Source organism: Pelophylax lessonae (genome assembly GCF_965119305.1).
Source record: "Pelophylax lessonae genome assembly, chromosome: 2".
Taxonomy (NCBI): Eukaryota; Metazoa; Chordata; class Amphibia; order Anura; family Ranidae; genus Pelophylax; species Pelophylax lessonae.
Window position 1 is genome coordinate 390003031 of NC_138769.1, and position 14221 is coordinate 390017251.

A 14221-nucleotide genomic window follows, 5' to 3' on the forward strand; every position below is an offset into this window, starting at 1 on the left:
CTTAGAGGGCTCATACGTGTTAAAACTCTCACTTTGTAATGTTTCACATTTTTTTTTTTTTTTAATATTGCAGTTAATTTGTTTGTTTATCTAACCAATTTAGAAATTGATAAAAAAAAAACTTGTTTGAACAGGACCTGTTATTCTATTTTTCTGTTATTTTTGTTAGCCAGCTATAAATGAATGATAAATGGTAGATTTGTAAGTAATGGTGAATTGTCTTGTTAGGAAGACACAAATGTATCCGGTTGTTAAAGAGTTAAGGTTCTCCTTGTAACAAAAAAAGTTAGTAAGAGCTACAGGAGGCGGGATAAACTTCAATTGGTTAAGGGATGCCGGATATGCAAATGTTACTGGAGAACTTGTAAGGTAGAGAACTGAATGAGTTAATACATAGAAAGGCACATGTTATGTAATTAGGAATAAATATAACATATTTCAGAAAACAGTTTAATGTTTGGTAAGGTTGTTAGTAACATTGTTGAGTAATTTGTATTTGTTTTTTTTTTTGTGAGCATTTTAAAGGTCGCTACAATTTGAAACGGATGCTGGTAACATGTGGTTTTTGAAAAACATTGTATCTAGTTAAGACTATACTTTCAGGGATCATTTCTATAGTTTTTGACTGTTGGAATGTGCTCTAAAGTGTTCAAACTCACCAATCACGATGAAGAGCTTTAGTGTTTCTTTCTGAGCACGAAGTGGGCTTACAGTGCTGTGTGTTATTGCAGCTGCTGTTAGTTTTTGATGACTGTTCTTTGCTTTTATTATAAAGGCAAGGAGGAAAGAAATGCAAGCTGAGTGATTGTTTTAATTGGTTTAAACAATACAGAATATTATACAGCAAATATTTCATGCAGAAACTTTGTGAATTCTTTAGTGCATGGTATAAGCTGCTTTTTTTTCCCTCTTTGGGTTGGGATTTAACCACTTTACCACCAGACGATTTTGCTGTCTTATGTCTGGACCACTTTTTGCGATTTGGCGCTGTGCGAGTTAAACTTACAATTGTGTGGTCGTGCGACGCCATACCCAAATGAAATTGACGTCCTTTTTTTCCCACAAACAGAGCTTTCTTTTGGTGGTATTTGATCACTTGTGCGATTTTTACTTTTTGCGCTATAAACAAAAAAAGAGCGTAAATTTTGAAAAACAACAATATTTTTCACATTTTTTTATATGAAATTCCCCCCCAAAAAAATGTAAAAATCTAATTTTTTTTAAATTTTTGGCCAATTTGTTTTCTGCTACCTATGTTTGGTAAAAAAAATTACAATAAGCGTATTTTGATTTGTTTGCGCAAAAGTTATTGCGTTTACTAATTAAGGGAAAGATTTATGTCATTTTTGTTGTTTTTTGTTTAACAAGTAATGGCGGCGATCTCCGTTTTTTTTTTGCGGGACTGCGACATTGCGGTGGACAGATCGGACCCTTCACTGACATTTTTGACACTTTTGGGGGTACCAGTGACATTACTGCAGTAATCAGTGCTATATATATGCACTGTTACTGTAAAAATTACACTGGCAGGGAAGGGGTTAATTTTATTGGAGAGGGAGGGGTTAATGTATGCCTGGTGCTTACTGACGTGTGTGGGGGGAGGTAACTGTGTGACACAAGGACAGATCCAGGGTTCAGTGCTGAACCCTGCAATCTGACCCTGCCTGTCACTTAGGAGATCCGCCCGCTTGTGTTTACACAAGCAGGGGATCTCCACATTAGATCCCCGACGATCGGGGAAGAGCAGCGGCGATCGCCGCTGCTCTTCCCCTGGCCCGACTCCCACTGTGACTGAATACAGCGGGAGCGAGCCTCCGCCGAGAAAGAGGATTGTCTGGCGACGTAGGTCTACGTCGTCAGACGATAACAGACCACTTTGCCGCAGTAGTGTCAAAGTAAGCAGACGGCAAGTGGTTAAACACCATGTACTTTTTCCAGCCCCTGGCCAGATAAAGATAGATTTATTCAAACGAGGAGGAACTGGGCTAACCCACTTTTCAATAATAGTAACAGCCACAGGAGGCAGGATAAGCATTAATTGGTTAGGATCCTGGATATGCAAATATTGTGACTGGAGTACAGTACTTGTAAAGTTGAAAACTGAATTCAGAGTAGGAGTTAGTACATAGAAAGGCACGTGTTATGTAATAAGGAACAAATATAACATATTTTAGAAAACAGTTTAATGTTTGGTAAGGTTGTTAGTAACGTTGAGTAATTTGTATTTTTTTTTGTTTGTGAGCATTTTAAGGGTCGCTACAATTTGAAACGGATGCTGGTAACATGTGTTTTTTGAAAAACATTGTATCTGGTTAAGACTATACTTTCAGGGATCATTTCTATAGTTTTTAACTGTTGGAATGTGCTCTAAAGTGTTCAAACTCACCAATCACGATGAAGAGCTTTAGTGTTTCTTTCTGAGCGCGAAGTGGGCTTACAGTGCTGTTTGTTATTGCAGCTGCTGTTAGAATTTGATGACCGTTCTTTGCTTTTAATTTAAAGGCAAGGAGGAGAGAAACACAAGCTGAGTGATTTGTTCTATTGTGACTAAATAATAGAGAAGATTGTACAGAGAAAATTATTAGTGTATAGGATTTGTATGGCTCTGACAGTTTGTGCTCTGCTTTACAATTTGAGGGCAGATAATACAGATACAATACAAGAGGAATCAGAGAACCTTTCTCATTAGGACTTACAATCTAGAACTTAAATATAATTCATGGGGTCCGGTCAGAAAAATTTTCTTCCAGCGGGGGTCCGAGTGTCATATTGGTGCTTTGACTCCACATGATATCCTCCTCACAGACCCCCTTTTACATCAGTGTCCTCAGTACCCCCCTTCACATCGCAGACCCCCTTTTATATCAGTGTCCTCAGTACCCCCCTTTTCCATCATAGACTCATCACGGAACCCCCTAGTCACAGACTGACCCATCTCAGACCCCCATCACAGGCCCTCCATCACAGACTGACCCATCACTAAGCCCCCATCACAGAAACCCCCGCCCCCATCACAGACTGACCCATCACAGACCCCCCCCATCATAGACCCACCATCACAGACTGGCCCATTACAGACACCCCCGCCCCCATCACAGACTGACCCATCACAGACCCCCCATCATAGACCCACCATCACAGACTGGCCCATTACAGACACCCCCATTACAGACACCCCCTTACAGACTGACCCATCATACCATCATAGACCCCCCCACCACAGACTGACCTGCCACAGACCCCCCATCACAGACTGACCCACCACAGACCCCCATCACAGACTGACCCACCACAGACTGACCTATCACAGACCCCCCACCACAGACTGACCCATCACAGACCCCCCCCCAATCACAGAACCTCCCATCACAGAACCCCCCACCACAGTCTGACCTATCACAAACCCCTCTCCCCCACAGACTGACCCATCACGGACCCCCCATCACAGAACCCCCACCACAGACTGACCCATCACAGAACCCCCATCACAGACTTACCCACCACAGAACCCCCATCACAGACTGACCCATTACAGAACCCCCATCACAGACTGACCCACCACAGACCCCCCATCACAGACTGACCCACCACAGAACCCCCATCACGGACTGACCCATCACAGACCCCCTAAATCACAGAAACCCCATCACAGAACCCCCCCACCACAGACTGACCCATCACAACCCCCCCCCAGACTGACCCACCACAGAACCCCCATCACAGACTGACCCATCACAGAACCCCCATCACAGACTGACCCATTACATAACCCCCATCACAGAATGATCCACCACAGACCCCACATCACAGATTTACCCACCACAGACCCCACATCACAGACTGACCCACCACAGACCCCCCATCACAGACTGATCTATCAAAGACCACCCACCACATACTGACCCATCACAGACCCCCCCAATCACAGAACCCCCCCACCACAGACTGACCCATGACAACCCCCCCCTACAGATTGACCAATCACAGAACCCCCATCACAGACTGACCCACCACAGAACCCCCACCACAGACTGACCCACCACAGAACCCCCATCATAGACTGAATTATTACAGACCTCCCCCCATCACAGACTGACCTATCACAGTACTCTCTTGATAATAAACTCCTGTCCTTTTCATAACAGCACAGCATTCCCCTCTACCCACAGAGCCCTACCTTTTTCACACAAGACTGAAATCACAGCAGCCCTGGACAAAGGGAGGGACTTTTCACATTAAAGGAGGGTGATTGATTGCTTGGACCGCCCCACTGCCTAGCGACCAATCACCCACGTCTTAACATTAAAGGTCCCGCCCCTTTGTTCAGAACGGCCACACTTCTTGTCCTGTGAGAGAATAAAACAGGAAGTGTGGGGAGGGGGCAATGCAGCAATAATATGGAAGGGACAGACCTGCCGCATGTGCCATGCTGTGAACACAGCGGCAGCGCAGGCAGGTGAGCCGGCGGTGGGGACAGAAAACACATGCAATTACTTGGCGAGGCTGCGGGCCGGGTAAGAAGGTTACTGGGGCCGGAACTAGACCGCGGGCCGCTATTTAGTGACCCCTGATCTTGTAGGAAGGGTAGGTGTGGGTAGGCTATCGCTTCTCGGCCTTTTGGCTAAGATCAAGTGTAGTATCTGTTCTTATCAGTGTTGGAATGGAACCTGAAGGTTAGTATCGGTGGTGGCCGAAGTATACCGGGGCGCTCTGGGCGTAACTGGAGGACCGGAGTAGGCCAAACCAGAGAAAGCCGGAGGGTTCCAATGCCTTCCTGATTTGAATGGGTCCGCCCCTACCAGTTTGAAGGGAGCGAGAAAACTGGATCTGCGGCCAGTTAGTACTGCTCCTGGATGTGATTGGTAAGGAACGGCGGTGGCGGTGGGGGAGCCTTTCCTCCTGGGTTGAATCTGGCCTTGCAAAAGGCTTGTCCCCAGTTGAAGGCAGGTTCTCCCTAAGCTGTCCAAAGTTCTGATGCCTCCTGGTAGGATAGGGCTACACTTGGTCTGGCCTTTGGGCCGGGGTAGAAAAAGCCCGTAGTGTATGTGCCCCTGGGGTGGCAGCCCAGGGGTGCCTTAATTCTCACTGGTGAGGGGCAGCTCGCCTTGAGTTTTTCGGCACCATGGTCACTGCACCTACGCACACTTTTTTAAGCACCTGCCTCTTGGGCAAGGCCTTTTGGCTTCGACCAGAGGAATTTTTATTCCGGCCGGAAGGCCTGCCTTTGTTTTTCACTTAGGCACTAATTCACCTCTCCACTTCCCCTCCCCCACCTTTTTGTTTGTGTGTGCCTTTTCTTTGTGGTTTGTCACTTTTCTATCACCTTTTTTTCACTTGGCACGACTTGTAGGGTGTGGGTCCTCGGGCCCTACCTTGAGTCTTGGGAGGGGGTGGATATGGCCTTTTGGCTTGGTCCGCCCTCTCTCATGGGGTCTCCCTTCGGGGGAGCCCCACTTAGTACTCGGTGGGGGCTGTTTCGGCAGTCCCCCTGAAGAACGGGGTCAGTCTGGTTCCGGCCAGACAGACCATGAGTACCTCAAATCCCTGTCAGGAGTCTTGCGCCTCGGGGGATCGAGGTTCGGGTCCTACCTCTTCGGAGGGAAGACCATTTGTTCGCACACCCTGTGCACTTTTTGTGTTCCTCACGTTTGTGTGTGTGCACTTTTTTATGCACCGGGTGAAGTCTTTTGAGTGTGTTTCACACGCTACGGGCTTTAAAAAAAAAAAAAAAATTTCACTGGTGAGGGGCAGCTCACCTGAGTTTTTGTGGCACCTTGGTCACTGCACCATCACACTTTTTCAAGCACCTGCCTCTTGGGGTGGGCCTTTTGGCCAACACCAGAGGAATTTTTTATTCCTGGCCGGGGGGGCCTGCCAAGGTCTTGCACTTCTCCACTTCCCTTTTCCCCACTCTGTTTTTCTTTGTTGTGTGTCACGTTTGTCCCTTTTGGTTGAGCACTTTGCACGACTTTGATGGCGTAGGTCCTCGGGCCTGCCCTGTAAGTCTTGGGAGGGGGTGGATATGGCCTTTTGGCTTAGTTCGCCCTCTCCCATGGGGTCTCCCTTCGGGGGAGCCCTACCTAGTACTCGGGGTGGGCTGTTTCGGCAGTCCCCCTGAAGAATGGGGTCTGCCCGGCTTCGGCTGGGTGGACCTAAGTGAGTACCTCAGTCCCTGTCAGGAGCTTCGTGCCCTGGGGGATCAGGGTCAGGGCCCTTCCTCTTCGGAGGAGGGCCATGTGTGTACGCCTTGTGCATTTTTTGTGTGTCCACGTTTGCGTGTGTGCACTTTTTTATGCACCGGGTGTTAAGTCTTTTGAGTGTGTTTCACACACCACGGGCTTTAAAAAAAAAAAAGGTGTGGGTAGGCTAGGCTTCTCTGAAGAGGAGGGTTTTCAGGGCTTTGTATAAGAGTCTCTAGCAAATGTTTATCAACATTACCAAGGCTGGCAGATAACTTTAAACACGTTTTACAATGTTTCATTTTGTTCGTTTAGATCATGGGTGTCCAACCTTTTGGTTTCTCTGGGCCACATTGAGCGTAGAGAAATTTTCCCCGGCCACACACGAAATATCTACTATAAATAAGGTATATAAGTAATAAAATGCCGCCGCGCCCCCACACTAATTTAATACAACTAGAGGGTGATCAAATGAAATGGAATCAGTATACAGAGGTTTACATGTTCTGAGAGATATTAAAGGAACAATCTAACCACCATGACCACTTCAGTGATTTGAAGTGGTCATGGTGGTAGGAGTCAGAAACACTGCACATGCTCTGCCTACCGTTAGTTGGAAGCCGCTGTGGCTGTGCCCCTGACCTGACTTCCTTCCTCCCCAGCAAGAAAAAAATTGTCAGGTGTCAGTGAGCCGCATTGCCTGCGGTTCCGGGCCGCAGGTTGAACATGCCTGGTTTAGATCAAAGGAACGAACTTCCATCTGTAAGTTTTCAATGTTTTTTTTATTCAAACCTCTTTACAGTCCCCAGGAACGAAGGCAAGGTACGTCCAGTTCAGAAACCTTTTGAATTCTTTAGTGCATGGTTTAAGCTACTTTTTCCCTCTTTGGGGGGGATTTAAACACCATGTACTTTTTCCAGCCCCTGGCCAGATAAAGATAGATTTATTCAAACCAGGAGGAACTGGGCGAACCCACTTTTCATTGATAGTAACAGCCACAGGAGGCAGGATAAGCATTAATTGGTTAGGATCCTGGATATGCAAATGTTGTGACTGGAGTACAGTACTTGTAAAGTTGAAAACTGAATTCAGAGTAGGAGTTAGTACATAGAAAGGCACGTGTTATGTAATAAGGAACAAATATAACATATTTCAGAAAACAGTTTAGTTTTTGGTAAGGTTGTTTGTAACGTTGTTGAGTAATTTGTATTTTTTTTGTTTGTGAGCATTTTAAAGGTCGCTACAATTTGAAACGGATGCTGGTAACATGTGCCCTTTGAAAAACATTGTATCTGGTTAAGACTATACTTTCAGGGATCATTTCTATAGCTTTTGACTGTTGGAATGTGCTCTAAAGTGTTCAAACTCACCAATCACGATGAAGAGCTTTAGTGTTTCTTTCTGAGCGCGAAGTGGGCTTACAGTGCTGTTTAAAATTACAGCTGCTGTTAACTTTTGATGACCGTTCTTTGCTTATATTTTAAAGGCAAGGAGGAGAGAAACATAAGCTGAGTGATTTGTTTAATTGTGTATAAATAATAGAGAAGATTGTACAGAGAAAATAATTTATGTATAGAAATTGTATTGCTCTGACAGTTTGTGCTCTGCTTTACAGTTAGAGGGCAGATAATACAAGAGGAATCAGAGAACCTTTCTCATTAGGGCTTACAATCTAGAACTTAAATATAATTCATGGGGTCCGGTCAGAAATTTTTTTTTCCAGCGGAGGTCCGAGTGTCATATTGGTGCTTTGACTCCACGTGATATCCTCCTCACAGACCCCCTTTTACACCAGTGTCCTCAGTACCCCCCTTCACATCACAGACCCCTTTTTACATCAGTGTCCTCAGTACCCCCCTTTTCCATCATAGACACATCACGGAACCCCCTAGTCACAGACTGACCCATCTCAGACCCCATCACAGGCCCTCCATCACCGACTGACCCATCACTAAGCCCCCATCACAGAAACCCCCGCCCCCATCACAGACTGACCCATCACAGACCCCCCCCATCATAGACCCACCATCACAGACTGACCCATCACAGACCCCCCACCATCACAGACTGACCCATTACAGACACCCCCATTACAGACACCCCCCTTACAGACTGACCCATCATACCATCATAGACCCCCCACCACAGACTGACCTGCCACAGACACCCCATCACAGACTGACCCACCACAGACTGACCTATCACAGACCCCCCACCACAGACTGACCCATCACAGACCCCCCCCCAATCACAGAACCTCCCATCACAGAACCCCCCACCACAGACTGACCTATCACAAACCCCCCCCTCCCCCACAGACTGACCCATCAGGGACCCCCCATCACAGAACCCCCACCACAGACTGACTCATCACAGAACCCCCATCACAGACTTACCCACCACAGAACCCCCATCACAGACTGACCCATCACAGAACCCCCATCACAGACTGACCCATTACAGAACCCCCATCACAGAATGATCCACCGCAGACCCCACATCACAGACTTACCCACCACAGACCCCCCATCACAGACTGACCCACCACAGACCCCCCCATCACAGACTGATCTATCAAAGACCACCCACCACATACTGACCCATCACAGACCCCCCCAATCACAGAACCCCCATCACAGAACCCCCCCACCACAGACTGACCCATCACAACCCCCCCTACAGACTGACCAATCACAGAACCCCCATCACAGACTGACCCGCCACAGAACCCCCACCACAGACTGACCCACCACAGAACCCCCATCACAGACTGAACTATTACAGACCTCCCCCCATCACAGACTGACCTATCACAGTACTCTCTTGATAATAAACTCCTGTCCTTTTCATAACAGCACAGCATTCCCCTCTACGCACAGAGCCCTACCTTTTTCACACAAGACTGAAATCACGCTGGCACACCCCAGAGCCAACCTCAAAGGACTGTCCAACCCAACCATTAACAAGAGGGAAGGGGAGTGGCTTGGAGAGGGCGTGATGTGAGGACGTCTGAGTGAAGCTCCCGCTCACCACGCTCCCTGACCGGCCCGACATGGCACTGCTAGCGCGGCATGCAAACAAGCAAACTGGCCAGGACCCGCTCGACCAGCGACCGTTCGGCTGCGGAAAGGTGCCACCCGCAGAGGAGATCAGGAGACATCCAACAATATTTTCACCATTAGCTGCCTGGAACGCCTGAAGCCAAGATGGCGGCGGCACGTGCGGGCCCACAGACTAAACTGAACACGCAAGGTATACAGCACATAGAGAGAGGGGAAAAGCTGCCGGAGGAAACTACAAGCTCGGGGGCAATAGCAGTGAGGGAAGCTGGACCAGACCCCACTAAACAACAGGAGCTGGAGAGTCCGGATATCAAAGACCTATTGAAAGCACTTCCTACAAAAGCTGAAATAGAGGCTTTGATTATGCGGATCGAAGAGACACACCAGACAGACATGCAAGAGCTCCGTAAGGACATGACACAGTTATCAAACAGAGTTGTTTCAAAGGAAGCCGAGATCACCGTAGTTAAAGAGCAAGTGGCCGGAATAAGGAAAACTACAGAAGTACTGTTTGAAGCTACTATCAATATGCAACTATACATGGAAGACCTAGAAGACCGGAGCCGCAGGGGTAATTTGAAGCTGAGAGGGGTCCCTGAGGAGGAAGGGGAAAATCTACAGGAGAAGGTGAGAGTTATTTTTCTAAAACTGCTAGCTCCTACCTCTCACCCTACGGCCCCCGTGGAAATAGACAGGGTCCACAGAGTTGCGGGGTTTAGAAGCACTGACCCCAACAGACCCCGGGACATAGTGTGTAAAACACACTATTATATACAGAAAGAGGAGATCCTCCGCAAAGCCTGGGATACAGGCACTGTTGAAATTGCAGGGGCCAAAATAAAGATACTTCCGGACCTGTCTAAAACCACTTTATACCGTAGAGCTTTATTACGGCCAGTGCTGGAAAGAGCAAAACAGCTAGGATTCAAGTACAGATGGGGATACCCATTAGCAGTGACTTTTTTTAAGGAGCGCAACTCGTTTGTTCTTCGTACCCCAGAAGACTTACATAATTTATTTGACTTCCTTGGTACTGAACCTGTACAAGTACAAGACTGGCTCGCAATTCCCCCAAGAACAAGGGGGTACCCAAGTGGGGGACCCCGTGAAAGGAGGCTGAATGGAAATAGGACAGCACATGCTTGAGAAGCCTGGATAAACTGAGGATTAAGATGGAGAGGAGAGGGTGATAGGGTGGGGGATAAGGGGGAATCCGACCCCCCCCTTTTTTTTTTTTTTTTTGGAAGGGAGAGGGAAGCCATATTCATATAATTTATATTATGTTCTCCTGGCACCTCCTCTTTCCGCAATTTTATCCCCCATTCTCTTTTTTTTTTGTTCAGGGGTGAATAGTATGTTGTGCAATGTTCCCTAACTGTTGAAGATATACACACCTCACCCCTTTTTCTTTTTTCTGGTAAAGGACAGAGGGAAGAGTTCCTAACCCCTTTGGACAGAATATGAACTTTTGTACGGATTCAACTGATCATATAAGTTGAAGGAGGGTTTCCTTTTTTTTTTTGTGTGGTTTTGCTTTTTGGTGTTCTGTATAAATATCACTAGAAAACACGTACACGAGTGTAGAGGGGGTGAGATATGGTTCTCTCTTGAGTGAAGAGGGTGTGAGTTTTTGGTGGGGTTTTTAGGGGTTTTCCCTTTTTTTTTTTTTGTTATTTTATGGTGTGGGTATGCTTTCAACACAAAATGAACAGATAATTGAATACACTAAGTAAATAGGGAATAAGAGGGAATAATAGATAAGAAAGGGGAAAGTGGTTTCCACAATAACAAACACAATATAAATATCAAATTTATATTTTATTTTATTGCACAGCACCTCCTGTTTTTTTTTTTTTTTTTTTAGATTAAACACTTATTAGTTCAATAGGACCGAACTAAGGGGTCCCTAAGAGGGTGATAAAACAGGGAGACTGGGGGGTTCACTCACTCTTTTTTTTTTTTCCCCTCCTTTGGCAAGATTAAAAAATGTAAGATCTTTTTAGGGAAGTGTGAAGGACGGAGGAAGATTTAACTAACAGTTGATTGACTGGAGTACTAAGAGAGGGGAGGGAGTCAGTGAATGAGGAATGAGGTACGAAACTGGTCCTTGGGAGGGGGGTGGGGGAGGGATCTCCCCTCTGCCTGCCCTCTTCCCCCCTCCCCCCCACCCCCTTCTTCTTTTAAAATTCTTTTTTTTTTTTTTTTTCTTTTTCCCTCTCTTCTCTATCCTCCCATCCTCACCTTAAAGAGTGAGATGAGAGATGTGTGGTGGGGAGGGTGGGATCGAAAGAGAAAGTGAATGTATATAAATAAATGCCATTAGACTATGGAAATGATCTGTGTCGGGACCCGGGAGCGGGAGGGGAGAGTTCCTCTTATTGTTTTTTCTGTTTTTTTCTTTCATTCTCTAGCCTAATCCAACCATAACCCCATTTAGGAAACTGCTCAAAGAACCAATAATAATTGGAGGAGCAACTCAGCGCAAAGCTACTTAGTGACCTCTTATAATTGAGAGATCAAGTGGGTACTTTGCCCTCTCCTCCCTCACCTTCTGGAGGGTTTTAAGTTTTGATATAAATTTTCTTTTTTTTTCTTTTTTTTTTTTTCCCTTTTTTTTTTTTCCCTTTTTTTTTTTTCTTTGTTAATACAATGGAAAACATACAAATTTTATCTATTAATGCAAAGGCCCTTAATGTGCCTGAAAAAAGGAAAATCTTATTAGATGACTTGAAAAGATCAAAGGTTCATATAGCTATGGTACAGGAGACACATTTCAGAGAGGATAAATGCCCAAGGTTAGGCAATAATTTTTTCCCTATAGTCTACCACGCAACTAACTCGGAGGCAAAATCAAAGGGTGCATCCATCCTGATATCAAGGAATCTGCCCTGGAAATGTAAGCAAATCTTGAATGACCCAAATGGTCGTTATTTATTTATAAAAGGGACTATACGGGAGACCGTAGTTACATTAGTCAACATGTATGTCCCAAACACAAAACAAGATGGATTCCTGGGTAGAGGGATGGATATACTCAATGAGTTCAGAGAAGGACAAGTAATAATAGGGGGAGATTTGAATATTCCTCTGATTCCATCAGAGGACACATCACGGGGAGTATCCTCAATTTCTGCTAGGGTACAAAAAAAGTTTGCCAAAATATTACAGGAAGGGCAATTAATAGATGCATGGCGTTTTAGACACCCAGGAGAAAGAGACTACTCATTCTATTCCCCCCTACATCAACAATACTCCCGCATAGATTATTTTCTAATTCCACACAGTCAACTACACGCTATAAAAGATATAAAGATGGGTTCAGTGACTTGGTCCAACCATGCCCCAATTATAATAACTTATGAGTTACCAAATAAAAGAGAAAGGAGAGAAACAACTTGGAGATTGAATGAAAGTCTCTTACAGGACCGAGAGACTATGGTAGAGGTCGAATCAGAAATAGAATTCTTTTTTCTGACTAATACCACGGAAGACTCAGATCCAGGTATAATATGGGAAACTCACAAAGCAGTCATACGTGGGATATTAATCAAACATGGGTCAAGGATCAAAAAACAACAAAATAAACAACTAAACCACTTACTCCAATCCTTACATAAAGCAGAAGCAAAACATAAGCACGCACCGACAATAGAGGGAAAGGCAGAACTTTTAAGAATAAGAAAGGATATTAATGAACTCCTATCTTTCAGAGCCAAAGCTGCAATTCAGAAAACTAAAAAGAATATCTATGAATCAGGGGACAAATGTGGAAGGCTATTGGCAAGATCACTCAGAGACCAAAATCTGACATCTTATATACCACATATAGTAAATGATGCAGGACAGAAATTTACCTATCCTAAACAGATAACTCAAGAATTCAAAAAGTATTGTGAAACCCTATATAATTTAAAAACCCCGATAGTTCCACATACGCAGTTGGAGGAATATGTACAAACTTCTCAAATGTCCCAATTGTCAGAAGAGGAGAGTAAGATTCTTGAATCCCCAATTACAGCAGCGGAGATAATGGAAACTATTAAAAATATCAAAGTAGGGAAGGCACGTGGTCCTGACGGATTTACTATACACTATTATAAGAAGTTAATCCCACACCTGAAAGAATTCATGAGAGATATGTTTAACGCATGGGGTGCAGGGAATAGTATCCCCAAAGAAACCATACATGCTCATATAACGGTAATCCCTAAAGAAGGGAAAGACCCTTCCTCCTGTTAAAGCTACAGACCAATTTCATTGCTGAATACTGATTTCAAAATTTTTACAAAGATTATAGCAGTAAGATTACAGAAATACCTGACAAAATTGATCCATTTAGATCAGGTTGGATTTGTCCCAACCCGAGAGGCAAGGGACAACACCACCAAGTTACTGAATCTAATACACATAATACATCAGAATAAGATACCAACGGTTCTGCTTAATACTGACGCAGAGAAAGCGTTCGACAGGGTTAGGTGGGAGTATATGTTTGTTGTCCTACGCTATACAGGAATAGGAGAGAAAATGCTAAAATGGATAAAACAGAGTTACTCAATTCCATCGGCTAGAGTGAAGGTAAATGGAGTTCTCTCCTCAGAATTCTTAATTGCAAATGGAACAAGACAGGGGTGCCCCCTGTCTCCACTCCTGTTCGTATTGTCACTGGAGCCCTTTCTCTGCAAAATTCGCATGAATCCTGATATCTCAGGTATCAAAGTGGGGAAGGACCAATATAAAATATCAGCGTACGCGGATGACGTCCTATTCTCGATTACAAATCCAACTATATAACTTCCCAATTTGTTATATGAATTGGAGAGATATGGTACTCAATCAAATATGAAGATAAACTTCATTAAGTCCGAAACAATGGGAATAGAACTGTCAGAGGCACTTCAACAACAATTATATGTAAATTTTAAGTTGAATTGGACAAAGAAGGCCCTAAAATATCTTGGGACACGGATTACACCAAAA

General features: G+C 44.9%; 1 protein-coding gene across 1 annotated transcript in view; it reads left to right on the plus strand.

Annotated features, from left to right (window-relative positions):
- TEX14 (testis expressed 14, intercellular bridge forming factor) overlaps positions 1–14221 on the plus strand; it is a gene marked incomplete at both ends in the record, with an annotated part of 675561 nt that overhangs the window by 64637 nt on the left and 596703 nt on the right. The window lies entirely within an intron of this gene.